At 38.3% G+C, this 12,709-nt stretch overlaps 1 protein-coding gene across 27 annotated transcripts in view; it reads left to right on the forward strand.

Moving 5' to 3' along the window:
* Positions 1-12,709, forward strand: part of rims2b (regulating synaptic membrane exocytosis 2b) — a 132,741-nt gene that overhangs the window by 30,240 nt on the left and 89,792 nt on the right. The window lies entirely within an intron of this gene.

Below are 12,709 nucleotides of genomic sequence, written 5' to 3' on the forward strand. Positions count from 1 at the left end.
CTAATGATCATCATATAGGATATGAGCTGTCTATGGATATATAGAGCACAGGGGCATCTAGTGATCTAGACATGATTGTGTCAGAAAATACAGTGCGTTTTTAACTTGTTTATGGTTATGATGTGCTTTTGGGTGTTTTAGCCTGTAACCAAGCCCAGAATGTGGCAAAAGACTGTTTTTGTGCTTTTTTGCTATCAGAAAATATGTAAAGAATAGGCCTATTGTCCATATTACGTGTTATATTTAAAGACAATTAATTGCATTAGCAATTAAATGCCTACCAACATAATATACGTAGGCTACTGGGATGCAAGACTGGGGCTGGTTATCCTAAGGGGCAACTCATAAGACTTGGAGTCAAAAGAGCAGTTGCACGAAATTGTATCATCCAGAGTATTTTAATTCTTGTACCATTATATTTGTGTATTTGCTTTGGGAAAAGAAGTGATCACAATAAATCCACAATACACATTCAGGCAAGGGTTAACTGTATAATAAAGGCAACTTATATTGCGTTCAGATTGGGGCAAATTGTCATATTTTTGTCACAGTTATTTGTTGGCCAAATTTGTCGTTTTGATATATTCGTAAGTTGTACTTCTACGTTTATAAAGTTGCTGCTATGGTGAATTGTCTATAGTGTCAAGTCAAGAAGCTTTATTGTTATTTCAACCATAGCAGTGCAGTATAGTAAAATATTTCTCTAGGAAAACAACACAGCGCTTAGGACAAGTTGCAGTTTGCATACTGTATGTAACAATATATGCCGCTATTTTCATTGTGATATATGACAATATAGGCCGCTAGGCGTGTTGTCAGTGACTTGCATTTATTTAACCTTTTTCTTAAAAAAGTTTTGGACTACACACACGTGTCCAAGCAGCCATCGAAGTGCCTTACAAACACATTGGTCCAGCTGCACGCAATTTATATTTCAATCACACAATAATTGAAGAGTTTGGTTCCAAAACAAGATAACTAAAAAAAATTGTTAAAACATGTTTATTATTATGTTATCGTGTTTTTATTGTGTTTTATTTTGCTACTTAGCTGTATTTTTTTTAGTCATGAAGGCTTAAATCAAAACAAAACAACTGCAGTTTGATTTATTTGAATGCACAATCAAAAAACGAGATTTATCTCGTTTTGGAACCAATCTCTTCAACTGTTTTACCTCGATTATCTTGTTTTTGTAATTGTCTGTATTAAACTTTTCAATTGAAAATTGTTATAATAACACAGTGTTTACTTTATGCAGTAGCACTTTCAGCTAATGCTCAGTGATTTACAAAACATACAGTAAACGTAAAAGTAAATTGATACAAAGCAAACTAAACAAAATAATAGCAAACAACACAACGTACACTCTACAGACTCAATGGAGCCTAAGTCAACAGTTTAGTCCAGAATGATGTACGGATCGGTATATGTGCGGATCACGAGTCCAAACAGAAACCGTATGAGTGGAAAAAATGAGCAGTCATCCACGTACCAGAATGAAACCACCACTAGCGTGTGAAAATTTGCAGGGATTGAATACAAGAATACTCAATACACCAGCCCATCTTCATGAATTGCGTATAAATAGCACGCTGTCGTGCAATGCATGATACGCCAAAATCCAATTTTGCGTGCATATGATACGTCAGTCCTTCCCATTCACTTAATACGACACGTTTTTGTGCCATTGTATGTATTGGTTTCTCAATATTTTTTTTATCATTGTCGCTTGGGGTTTAGTTTAGAACAAATTTTTGTTACATAAAATGACATCCTAAACCAAACCCCAATCTAACCCCAACTGCAAGCGACCATGGTTTAAAAAAAGACTAAATTTGAGAAACCTATACATTAAATGTAATCCAAATCCCAAATCTAACCCTAACCAAACGCCGACAATGGTTTAACATTAGAATAAAATGAGAAACGGGAAGGACTGGCACATCATATGCACGCAAAATTGGACTTTGGGGTATGTATTGCACGACTTTTCAGTCAGTTTATGAGACACATGTATAAATGAAGCAGCAGCGGTTAGTAAAACCAAAGTAGGACCAAATTTAATATAAAATCCAAAACCACTGGTAGTATTGTGTTTATTTCATGTTTATTAATAATGTTTCTGATATATATGGCGATGGGACATCAAGTTGGTACCGAGCCCCTAAGGTGACATTGGAGTAAAAAAATCTAAAGTTTAGTTTCATGTGCTCACGTGAAACTTTCATATGCTCACACGAAACCGATTTTTTTTTTACTGAAGTTTAGTTTCGCGTGCTCAAGTGAAACTTTCGCACGCAAGTGAAACTATTGCGTGTCCACGTGAAAGTTTCACTAGTGCACGCAAAACTAAACGGGGTAGTTTCAGGTGCGCACGCGATAGTTTCATGTGCATGCGCGATAGTTTCATGTGAGCACGCGATAGTTTCACGTGCGCATGTGAAACCCTAACTTTATTTAGTTTCACATGAGCATGCGAAACTAAGACTTAATTTTTGCTCCATGTCCCTTTTGGGGCTCCATAAGTTGGCCCCCTTACATATCGGTCAATTTTTTTTTGCTAAAAGTTGGGATCCAAGTGTAAAGATAGCTAGAGATTATTTCTGACAATAAATTACCGTCACCGATGCATTCTTGCTGATCCTATGCAGAGGCAGATTTAAGAGTTTCTTTGATGAGCCTTCAACTATTTATAAGTCTAGCAAAGGGTTTGACTAGGGTTAGCTGTGGTTAGGTAAGGAATAATTGACGACGGCCATTGAATTATAAGAAAATAATGCACACCCAAGGTGCAATGCCGCGGTGTGCATTATTTTCAAATAATTCAAAGGATCGGAGTCAATTATTCCTCTTATACCACGGTTACCACAAACATTGCTCTGGTGCCTATTTTTAAGACATTTGACAAGTAAGGTGTGCGGTTATCAGAAATGAATGCATACCCACGAAAAATTTCTTAGCCAATCAGAATACAGCATTCAACAGACCCGTGGTATAACTTAGCATAATGCTAACACCAACACTATTGAAATCAGTCAAGTCTGTAAACTCCCCCTGAAGGATGATATTTAAATTCACAAATATTTCTGTAGAGTTTTTCAAATCTTTAAAAATTAATTAGAATTTGTACATCCCCAAAATCAGGCCTTTGTTGCCAACCCCTTATTCTCACTTATCTCAGTGGACCAGACCTTTTCCTCGCATCTTCTCTGTCTGTACTAATGGTGTTAATGTTGTGTGCGAGCGGCGAGCTACAGAAATGAAATCTGACTCCCTCAGATGTCCTAATTAATTGCCGTCCACATTTCGGCCTCTTTCACTGTGGGTGATTTACTCCATCAATCATTGATTATTTAGGAGCTGTATTTTTTCTAGTGTACTCTCTTCCCAAAAGCACTCCCTCTGAATCACTTAGGTCCTTGTGTGCCAGCTCCTTTTAATGGAAATCCAAACCGATCGATAGACAGTAAGATGGGCCCATCCCATCACACACTGGAGCTCTTGTAATGTTGGAGTAGATGATTTCCAAAGGGTGGAAGGTCTGAAGAAGATAGAAAATAGGAAAAAATAGGAGCTAGGTTTTCATGTTTCATTACTTGCAAAACTGGCAGACATGAAAAACTGTTTTCACGACCCCACGTGTGACAACTTTGAATATGTGAAGTATATATATAAAAAAAAAAAAATTCAGAATAAGCATGAATGAAACCCTGCCCCTAACCCCAGCCCAGGTGTCTCTGGGGTTAAGCATATAAGAAAAAGAGAATATATGAAAGAGATTGTATGGATTCATATGAATCATACATTTTTTGCTTTATGGACGAGCAGTTATTAAAACAGATTATGTGCAATATTTGTCCAATCAATGTTATTCTCCTCATAAATATTCAGTACAGTGTAAAACGTGAAACACAAATAGAGTTATATTTACCCAGAGTTTAGAATGACAATACTGTATGTTACTGTAATTTTAGTTTACAATATTATTATTGTTAACATTAGTTAATGCATTAGCTTGCCTTACATTATCTAATGACCAGCAGTTATTAATCTTAGTTCATGTTAATTTCAGCTTTTGAATGTTTAAGATTATGAGAATTTGACTTTCCCATGTTTTAAGTGCTATAATTGGGTCAACAGTGCCTGGAAATTTTGAGAAAAAACAAGCCAGTAACGTAGTTTTGGTAAACCATTCGCTGCAAACATGTGAAAAAATAGGTTCAAATTGAAATTTGGCTCCCCTTGTGATGTCAGAAGGGGATCTTATTATAATAATAATCCTGCCCCTTAATCTGCACTATCCAACCACGACACTGCCATTTAGTGCGGAGAGAGAGAGAGAAAAAAATTGACAGCACAATTAAGTTTCAATTTCAACAAACCGCCATCATGGCGATCTGTGTTTGCATTTCATCAGCTCATTTGCACAGTTTTGCTCACACCTACAAAGGGGCAATTTTAACATTCTATAATAAATTATCTGTGGGCTGTTTTGAGCTAAAACTTAATCAAAAGATTTATTTTACATCTTAAAAAAGTCTTGTGAAATGTCCCCTTTAACATTGTTAATGCACAACGACATGTCTTAAACAATTGTATTGGCATTAACTTAGATTAATAAATAATAAAAAACTATTTTTGCTTACTGTAATTTCATGTTAGCTAATGCATTCACTAATGTTAACAAATACAACCTTATTGGAAAATGTTGCCATATTTTTTACACGTGAAAGTGTAAATTTAAGGAATAATTTATGCCAATTAATTGAAAGGACTACCATCGACATTGTTGTGGTGGTTATTTCAAGACATTTGATGAAAAATAATACATACCCATGAAACAATCCTAAACCAATCAAAATAAAGCATTCAACAGCCCCTTGGTATAAAATACAGTACACAGTATTGGTATTGTTGCTTAAAAAAGCCACACGATTAATGGTAGATGAGCTATAGGACTAATACTGGTTTGCTGTATCGAGCACCACTAATAAGGTCAGAGGTAATAGACAAGGCAGAGATAAATCTAGGGATTGAGTTCAGTGTTGCTTTATTGATCTTTAAACTGAGGTTAAATTTAAATTATGTACAGTAATTAAGATGGAAGGATAATTGTCTTAACAGAACCGTTAAATGGATGGCACTATGCATCTGTTCGCAGAATTAGGAAAGGGAGTTTTTGATTCTTATTAAATAGTAAGTCTAACAACCTTTTTGGAATAGAAAAGGGTGATGAGTCGGCTTCATTGAAAATTTGTGTTTGGAAAAGGATGTATTAGCATTAAAGACCATCATTTACCTTGTGGTGGCCTTGTATAAGTCAACTGGGAATAGATTAAGCCATGATATGCATGGCTGCTTGTGCTTTGCTTACATAATCAAGATTCTCCCATTACATTTGGTGTTTTTCCCTTAAAGACAGATTATTTGAATGCCTTCACAACTACAGGTAGATAATCTTGTGTAATTGTGCAAAGATTGAGTTTTGAAATCTTACCACAGTACATAGGAGATATGTTATGTACATTTTAAGAATATAGTGATGTACACTCTTAAAAACATTTTTGTTCTTCACATTGATAGAAGAACCATTTAGGTTCCTAAAAGAAAATGATAAGAATGAATTTGGTATATTAGCCAAAATGTTGGTAATATTTTGCATCTATTCAGTGCCATTGTGCATGTGCTCACACTGTGCATTATTTTAGGTGGTCCCGCAGTTGGCTTCTTGTACAACAGCATCACTGTGGATGTATAAATATTATATAGATTTACATTATAGACCTTGATATGAACTGATATACACTCACCTAAAGGATTATTAGGAACACCATACTAATACTGTGTTGGACCCCCTTTCGCCTTCAGAAAGGCCATAATTCTACATGGCATTGATTCAACAAGGTGCTGAAAGCATTTTTTAGAAATGTTGGCCCATATTGATAGGATAGCATCTTGCAGATTTGTGGGATGCACATCCAGGGCATGAAGCTCCCGTCCACCACATCACAAAGATGCTCTATTGGGTTGAGATCTGGTGACTGTGGGGGCCATTTTAGTACAGTGAACTCATTGTCATGTTCAAGAAACCAATTTGAAATGATTCGAGCTTTGTGACATGGTGCATGATCATGCTGGAAGTAGCCATCAGAGGATGCGTACATGGTGGTCATAAAAGGATGGACATGGTCAGAAACAATGCTCATGTAGGCCATGGCATTTAAATGATGCCCAATTGGCACTAACGGACCTAAAGTGTGCCAAGAAAATATCCCCCACACCATTACACCACCACCACCAGCCTGCACAGTGGTAACAAGGCATGATGGATCCATGTTCTCATTCTGTTTACACCAAATTCGGACTCTACCATCTGAATGTCTCAACAGAAATCAAGACTCATCAGACCAGGCAACCGTTTTCTTCAACAGTCTTCAACTGTCCAATTTTGGTGAGCTTGTGCAAATTGTAGCATTTTTTCCTATTTGTAGTAGAGATGAGTGGTACCCGGTGGGTCTTCTGCTGTTGTAGCCCATCCACCTCAAGGTTGTGCGTGTTGTGGCTTCACAAATGCTTTGCTGCATACCTCGGTTGTAAGGAGTGGTTATTTCGGGCTCTTCTATCAGCTTGAATCAGTCGGCCCATTCTCCTCTGACCTCTAGCATCAACAAGGCATTTTTGCCCACAGGACTGCCGCATACTGGATGTTTTTCCCTTTTCACATCATTCTTTGTAAACCCTAGAAATGGGTGTGCGTGAAAATCCCAGTAACTGAGCAGATTGTGAAATACTCAGACCGGCCCGTCTGGCACCAACAATCATGCCTAGCTTAAAATTGCTTAAATCACCTTTCTTTCTCATTCTGACATTCAGTTTGGAGTTCAGATTGTCTTGATCAGGACCACACCCCTAAATCCATTGAAGCAACTGCAATGTGATTGGTTGATTAGATAATTGCATTAATGAGAAATTGAACAGGTGTTCCTAATAATCCTTTAGGTGAGTGTATATATCCAATCTGATGAATTTTAGGTTTTGGTATCAAAGCACTTTAAAACTCCCTTGACTACATATAAAGGAACTTTGTTCTGGGTGCACACAACACTGTAAAGTTGTCATATTCTTAAAGCCATAACAGTTTTAACCCTCGAGTGCTCCCAGCCTCTCTGCCACTTGACATCTGTATGCCTTTGAGAATATGCAAAGAAAATATCTTCGCATTCGTTCTTTGGTGTTGAAATCCTTGTGATGTTCAGCTGTGAGCAGGTCACAGATGCATTTTTAGCTCGCCGCTCTCAGCAACACTGCAATTTTCTGCACTTTGGCTGTTGTGCGTCGCAACTGCTTTTATCTTTTGTGTGAAATCTGATTGAAAGTGGTAGAAAAGGACTTCGGTGGAGTGTGTGAATAGAGAAGCATTTATCTGCGGGAGAAAAAAATGAGACGAGAAGTTCTGCCGTCGCTCACCCACGTCTCTCTCAGTGCATCGAGCTGCACCGTATACGTCCAAAAAGCTGACGCGTGTCTATTTTCATATCATCTTTTAAGTCTAGCCCCAACTCGACTCCCATCCGCCTAGCCCACTAAATAAAGAAACAAATAATTTATTCAGCATCCTGCAAGGCACTCTGCAGTCCTATGACCTGCCTGTCCAGCCCAAAAATAGAGACGGCCGTGCGCTGTGTCCTGGTCTAAGTGTATCGCAGGCCATTAGTTTGAGAATAATTCTTACAAGACTGGAAGATGACAGGAACAGCAGCGTATTAAAGGTATAGTTCACCTCAAATGAGAATATTACTATAGTTTATACCCTTAATTTCTTCACAAACCTGCCACAAAAAGCAAAAGGCAGAACGTGTAATGAAGTGTAACTTAAATACCAGTCTGTTCCTCCTATAATGGTATTGCATTCGGGAGACTTGAAATATAACTCAAATGCATAATTTATTATAATTTTATGGTTTTGCATCCTTTTTGAAGCTTTAAAGGCTCCTTTTAATGTTTCAATGAATTTAGCTACTTTTTCGATTAGTGTATCAATCTTTTTTTTCAAATAGTCGACTAATCTATAGAATCTATTAATCAAAATGATCAAAGATAAAATAATCTATAGTATAGATTATCTTGTCTTCGATTAATTTGATTAGTTGATTAATCCTTTGGCTGACTTGCCAATAAATAGTCAGTACAACTTATACCATTAGTAGGGTTGTGCCGTTAGATGATACAAGAAATTTTAGAGCGCCTGGGCATCAATGACGTGCTCAGATTAATGTTTAAGAAGGTTGTGGTCATGACAGTGTTGCCTGCTGCCTTTAGAGTAAAGCAGGTTCTGGTTTTTGTCCACCAATCCAGTGGCTTGTTACCCCCCACCCCGATACTATAGTGTATTAGCAATCTCAAAGGCTGACGATAGGATGATCTCAATATATGGGTGACATCATCCAACACTAGACATGGGCTGGTTACCGGTTTCAAGGTACATGTATACCGAGGTTTTAAAACCACTAAAATGTTCTGTGATACCGTCTCCAAGGTATGAGCTGTGTTTATGCAAAATTCATTAAATCATGTGATTGATTTGATGTATACATTTAATATACATTACGAAAATATTATATATTTTTTGAAAGCATTTTATAATTTAAAGGCTTTAGTTTTACCTGGCATATGAAAATAACACATTTTAGTGTTGCAATGGCAATACCGCAACACCATGAAACTGTGGTATTTTTGCTAAAGGTTATCATACCGCCAGAATCTTATGCCGGCCCATGCCTACCCAACACTAACCGTTAGTATTTCAAACTTTTACTATCATTCTCTAAAAAAACCTTCAACTTGGTTAAAAATTTAGCAGTGCCATTCTGCTAAACTTCATTCGTAATTAAAAAGGTCAGACACGTTTGTAATGATGGGAAAATTATGAAATTTGTATTTTCGGGTGAACCTTTCCTTTAAGCCTCCAGTAGAAAGTGAGTAAAGTGGATCGCACACCGGACGAGAAGCGCAGCGCCAAGTCGCGTCTAGGACAACTCGGAGGTATAGTACACCGGAAGTGCACATTAAATAGCGCGAGCTTAGTCAGTTAAGTCTACTTCAAAATGCAAAATATACGTTAGCAGCCAATGTTAATCGCTTACTTTTTGGGACAAATATGATGTTATTTAACTCTTTCCCCGCCATTGACGAGATATCTCGTCAATCAAGAGAAAACGCTTCCCCGCCAATGACGAGTATTTCTGTCTTTCCGCAATAATGCTATTATCCACTAGGTGGCGCCCTTCCGCAACTTTTTAAAACCGGAAGTATTGCCCTATGGCAAGCTGCTGTATGTCCGTGTCTGTTTTAAAGATCGCTCTGAATGGGATCTCTATGAAAAGTCCGTCACAAAAATTTAATTATCTCTGCTTTTTGCTCAAAATGTGGTGTTTTTGCAAAAACCTACCCATATTCAAAAGCTGATTACAAAAGAACCACTGAAGGTAGGATGAAACTTTTTTTTTGTTTGAAAGCAGAGGGTCTGTTCTTTCATTTGGTATATTGTATGTTTATATATTTGAAGAAGAACATTTTCTGGAAGGCATTCAACTTTTGTGAAAATCATGAAAAACGCTGGTGCTGGCTGGCAACTTTTTAAAAAAACGCTGGCGGTGAAAGAGTTAATGTTAAACTATGTGAGTGGCGCTCTGTGGTGCGACAGGGATTTGAGCAGTGTTCAGAGTCACAGCGAACAGCCGCCAACAGCCACTGCCAGGCGCTGTTTTTAGATTCATGGCGCGATGCTAGGGCTGTCATTATGAAATTTGGCTGACGGTTAATTGTTTAAGAAATTGTGACAATTAATTGCCTGTTTTAGGGCTTTGAAGATTATGCCGTTTAATTGCCTGTTTATTGCTTTGACATTTAATTCTCATACATTTTTTTTGTTTATGAAATCATTTTCACAGATTGTTGTGATTATTTAAATTAAATCTTTTGCAAGGTTTATCTGGTAGTAAATATTTATACACATAACCCATTTTTAAAAGTTATCTGATATTGTCTCGTTCATACAGGCGCTTCAGCTCCCCCTTGTGGTTTTAGAGAGATGTGCAATCATCGCGGTGATCTGAAATCATTGCGATGAGGTCAAAAAATTGCGATGAGATGATTATTTAATCACTGTGACAGCCCTACGCGATGCTGTGCTTCACGTCCGGTGTGCAACTCTCTTAAGGGCTCGCTCACATTATCCCAACCAAACTGCCCCCGAACGCGTTTGACCCCCAAACACTGGTTCATTTGACTGGTGTGATTCGACAGATCGACTAAGCAATATGATAGGCATGTGAAAGGGCTGTGTGTCATCGCACCCCAAACGATTCAGAATAGAAAACACAGACTTAACATTTTGATGGGTTCCGGTGTTAAAAGAGTTTACTTCCTGTTTTCTTCAAAACAATCGCACGAAAGTGCGTCCGGGCTCAGATTGGTCGAAGTACAGTGTGAGTGTGTGCTTCTGGGGGAATAGGGAGGGGAGACAATCTACTTGTAAGTCTACCTGGTTTTGGACTCAAGTGGTCCAAACAGCATTACTTCCTTTTAAGTGCAGTACTTGAGTAATGTACCCTGAATCGGAAGAGTACAGTAGGTAATTAAAATCAGTGCATATTTGGATCACAACCGGCATACTAATAGATTCAGAGTACTGCACCAACGTTTTGGAGCGTTCTACTACAGCAATCTGAAGTATGACTCATTTCTGGCACGTTGTACTTAGCGCATAGTTGCTCTTTTGAGTGGTATTGTCTCAGGACGTTGGTGTTGAACAGACATAGCAGTTTTTTGTTGGCTGGTTTTAAATGACAGGTCTATAATGCCCTGCAATCTAACTAATGGTGAAGCTTATTATAGCAGTACAGTGCAGCCAGGTCTGGTTTAAGAGGGAAATATTATTCATGGTTTTTGCTTGGACAAGCACTACTATTATTATTGTACATGCTTAAGGTGAGAGATTAGAACCTTAGCCTTTATTAGTAGCCATAGAGCTTGTTGATGCTGTTAGTTGTCCAAAGCACGGAGAATGGTTTGTTTTATGTGTACGCAAACGTGTGTGCACGGTCGAACGCACAGCCTTGCAAAGAATAGTTTGTGTTGTACATGTACACAGACGTTCAACACATGCACCTTGCAACAAAATGCAATGCATCTGCTTCTGCTGGGCTAGATGGTTTTACATGTTTTACATTATTTGTTACACTGGCATGGCAACCATGGTCTGACCAGCAGAAACATGCCCAAAACTTTTCTAAAACCAGTCTAACCAAACCAAGCTGTGACTAGTTAAGACCGTTGAAATGGCTTAGGCTAGTTTTAAAATTCAGCAGTGGTGGTATTCACATATAAGACACGTGCTGTATACATTTAAGTGTTCTTCATACTTGAAGTTAGATTTGATGTCTATTTAGATCACTGTGGTTGTCCAATCTCTTCTGAAGTGTCTGTGCAGTCTTAAATGAAGTGTGGCTCGTTCTATTGGGGAATGTCCTACTTACGTTGTGTGTTTGAGAAGTTAATAAAGCAGACATGGAGCTGTTTACCTTGAAGCAGGTCTATCAGATTCCACTCGCTGAGAGGCTGTGATCTCTGCTGGTCTCCGATCATTGTGTGAAGGGTCCAGTCACAGTGTGATGATCACTAAACAAGTGCACCACTGAATCAATGCATGGATTTGATTCATACTGACTTAACTTGCTATTAAAATTATACCATACTGTATATGTAGTTTGTTGAAGGTGTAGCCTGTGTAAACAGAATTGCATTCCTTTCGTGATTGTGTTTTGTGGGTGTTCTGTTTTGTGTTACTAAGGTATTCTGAGTGGGTTGCTAAAGTGTTTTGAGTGTTGATATGTGGTTGCTGCAGAAGTGCGTTTAGTGTGCTTACTAACGCTTTGTCCACACGAAGCCGGTGCATTCCCTATCCGATCATTTTTTTTCCTTGCTCTTAAAAAATAATCCGTAAACACGAAACCACTGAAACCGACTGAAAGCGGTGTAGTATATATGTCGGACCAGTATGGGGCGCTGTAATTCTGCCACAGATATACACTATACACAGAGAAGAAGACTTTGAGCATGCACATAACCAACGTATGGTGATGTCCATTATCGCTTGTTGGTCACCACAATTGCGTAGAATCAATAGATTTTGCTGTAATAAAGCTAGTAGGCTTTAGTAGCTTCTGTAGCACGAACACAATCACGTAGTCCGCCGTTATTGTTGTTGCTGTTACGTGTGACGCTTCCGACAAGGGATGTGATGACGTTTTTGCTTCAAAAAATAAAAGGATTGGCTTTACATACGAAACCGCAAGGGTGTCGGTTTCAGATTTTTCTACTTTAGGACCCGGTTTCAAAAAATAGCGGATTCAGTCTCCCAAAACGCCGTATCCGTGTGGATGAAACGCCAATAGCCTACGATAACAAATTTATACGTATACAGTGATACGCGTCTCCGTGTGGACAGCCCCTAAATAGTTGCTTACTGGCCCAAGTGAATTTACCATCCAACGAAATGATTATGGGTTAGAGATTTGAAGCATCTAGGCCAGGGGTGTCAAACATGCGGCCCGCGGGCCGAACACGACCCACAAAGGTGTCCAATCCGGCTTGCATGATGATTTATTAATAAATATTAAGTGCATCTTTTAAAAAGGCGGGATTAAGT

Source organism: Misgurnus anguillicaudatus, chromosome 20, assembly GCF_027580225.2.
Source record: "Misgurnus anguillicaudatus chromosome 20, ASM2758022v2, whole genome shotgun sequence".
Taxonomy (NCBI): domain Eukaryota; kingdom Metazoa; phylum Chordata; class Actinopteri; order Cypriniformes; family Cobitidae; genus Misgurnus; species Misgurnus anguillicaudatus.